The sequence below is a fragment of the Cibotium barometz genome, chromosome 6 (genome assembly GCF_041138505.1).
Source record: "Cibotium barometz isolate CiBa-2024 chromosome 6, ASM4113850v1, whole genome shotgun sequence".
NCBI classification, from domain to species: domain Eukaryota; kingdom Viridiplantae; phylum Streptophyta; class Polypodiopsida; order Cyatheales; family Cibotiaceae; genus Cibotium; species Cibotium barometz.
Window position 1 is genome coordinate 54,443,960 of NC_141051.1, and position 2,684 is coordinate 54,446,643.

The following is a 2,684-nucleotide window of genomic DNA, read 5'->3' on the forward strand; positions in this document are numbered from 1 at the left end:
AAGCCTATGCATAGAGCTTTCATAATCTTACAAGCTTTATGCATAGATCTTTATGTGTAGAGCTTTATGCATAAGGCTCTATGTATAGAGCTTTATGTGTAGGCTTTAAGCATAAGGCTCTATGAGTAGAGCTTTATGTGTAAGCTTCTATGCATAGGGTTTTATGTGGAGGCTCCAGGTATAGACTCTATGCATAGAGCACTATGCATAAGGCTCTATGCATAGAGCCTTATTCACAAGGCTCTATGCATAGGGATCTATGCATAGGACTCTATGCATAGGCTCTATGCATAGAACTTTTATGCATAAGGCCTTTATGAATAACTAGTTATGTATGTTTTATGCTTCAAGAGATTGACTCTCATGCATGTATTTGGGTTGGGTTGTATGTATATAAAATTTTGATCGACCCATTCATAGGACCTAAATGTCGCAAATGTGCTCAATATCATCAATGAATGATATGGGGAACATGCTTGGACAAAGTTCACTCAGACACAAGTATGGTTTAATAAAACCTTTTCACACACACAAAGTTTACCCTTTATGAATTTTGTAATGGAATTTGTTTAATCTTTTATTCAAGCCAACTTACCATCGAGCCAATCGACTCCATATGGGCAATCTACAACATATCACCAGTCATCTCCATGGGGACAATCCACTCCTTTGGTGAAGGTCCAAGTGGCATAGGTTTGCGTGGTGGTGCATACCAATCAGGCTATGTTTGTGAGATGAGCCTACACCACCAACTTTGACTAGACCCACCCCCACTCCCTCACGTCTATCTTCACCAACGATGACGTAGTAGGAAGTCTAGGGGGGGTATTAGACATGCTAGAGGGGGGGAACAGGTTGCTTTTACTTTGGCAAAAGAATCACTAGGTCTCCCGAGTCATAACCCCAATGGGGAGATCTTCATTAGATTATTTTGAGCCATATCCGTGGAGACCCATCCCACTATCCATGCACCCTACCATACAATATGGATGTCAATGGTGCCCTCATCATAGATGCACGAGGGAAGCAAGTCACGAAACACATGCATGTACTTACTAACCTAGAGTTCACGAACTCCTTTAAAAAGTGAAAAGCCCAAGATGCGCTCTCAAAGAAATATGTCATTAATGTGCTCAAGACTGAGTTTATCGTTCCACATGCGAGCCATTGCTTCTTGGAGGACTGGATGAAGAGAACGATAAATATTTTGCTCTCTAATAGGAGAGGAAACATCAAGAGAGTGGCCAAGAACAATTCGGAAAAGCCCAGTGTTTGCTCACAAGAGGAGGAGTGGAGGCACGCATGAAGCTTTGTGGTGAGAAAGCACCCATGTTCTTTTCAACCACAAGTGGCGAGCGACGAGTGCTTCCTGACTATGGAAGCAAGAGGCTTCACACTTTGGCTCGGGGGAGGAAAGTCCTCCTTCATTGCTCGATTTGTAAGTATCTAGTTTACTATTTTCCTTCTCCTCTTTCATTTTGTTTTGTACTATGTTGTCTCCTTTAACTAATTGTATATTTTCTTAATTGTTTTTTGTAGAGGGAAGTTTTTGGGCATAACCCAATAAAAGAGGAGTATGATTATGGATACAGAGCCACTCATCCCCACAATTGTGGGCATGGATACATACGCGAGGTGTAGGCTTGAATGAGTCTGTTTTGGGGACTCAAGCAAACGAGGTAAGTAGTGAAACAACCCTTCTCTTATTTATATCTAATTCTATTTTATTGTTGTATACTTACCATACTCTTGTTTGCGTCTATGTAGGATGAAGGGAAAGAGGAAGAGGAAGATCCATAATACAAGCATGAAGTGGGAGAAGGAAGTGAAGATGAGGACGAAGACAACGATGAGCCCGAGGAATCCAATGAGGATTCTAAGTAGCCTCCTCTTCGCTGATTTATTTTTTGTATATATGGCTCCCTCAACAACAAAAATAGTAGCGAGCAATTTTTTTTTGTTGAACAACAAAATATCGCAGCGAAGAAAGCAATATTTTGCTGTTGGAGCAGCAATCCCAAATAGCCTTGTGTGCTTTTTGTGGTCTATTTTTGTTCCTATTTAAGGCAGTAAACTCTTAACTAAACCCCCCCTCGCAAAGCTTCTTCAACCACACTTATCTCTATTATACCTTGCTTACAAGCTCAAGGATTTGGAATTAGATTTGGATTTGAATATTTGATGTGGTACTAGCCCAGTGAGAGAGTCTTGTGGGTCATCCCTATGGTGGTGTGCTCAACATCAGAGGTCTCCTGTCACAACACCGACTTTGATTTAGGATTTCTACATGAACATATCTATTTTCTTTGTATTCATTGTTGTATTGATCTTGGTCAGTGTGCCCATGGATTGTTTCTGAATAAATTCTTCAAAGGGGGTGGGGCCTTTTCCCTGCTCAATATGGTACACTGTGCAAAATCCCATATCCCTTCTCTATCTTCTCTCTCTATAACTTTATCTCTTGGATATGTGGTTGAATCTTTCATGGCATGCCCTGCTAGGCTTACACGTTTTTAAACTTTATTGGTGGTGGATGAAAGTTGATGTGTTTGATCAACTTTGCCATATAAACTTAAACTTGATGCTATGCATTGAGTTAATGCATAACATTAAGATTGTGTGTCAAAGTTAATGCAATGCATCCATTTTTAAAATTATTATTTGCCATACAAACTTGATGTTAT

At 40.2% G+C, this 2,684-nt stretch overlaps 1 long non-coding RNA gene across 1 annotated transcript; it reads left to right on the forward strand.

Annotated features, from left to right (window-relative positions):
* Positions 1–405: 405 nt before the first annotated feature.
* Positions 406–2,268, forward strand: LOC147637874 (uncharacterized). The gene is made up of 3 exons (XR_015266105.1): positions 406–1,438; positions 1,540–1,679; positions 1,768–2,268. It is a non-coding gene; the product is annotated as an uncharacterized LOC147637874 (long non-coding RNA).
* The last annotated feature ends 416 nt before the right edge of the window (positions 2,269–2,684 follow it).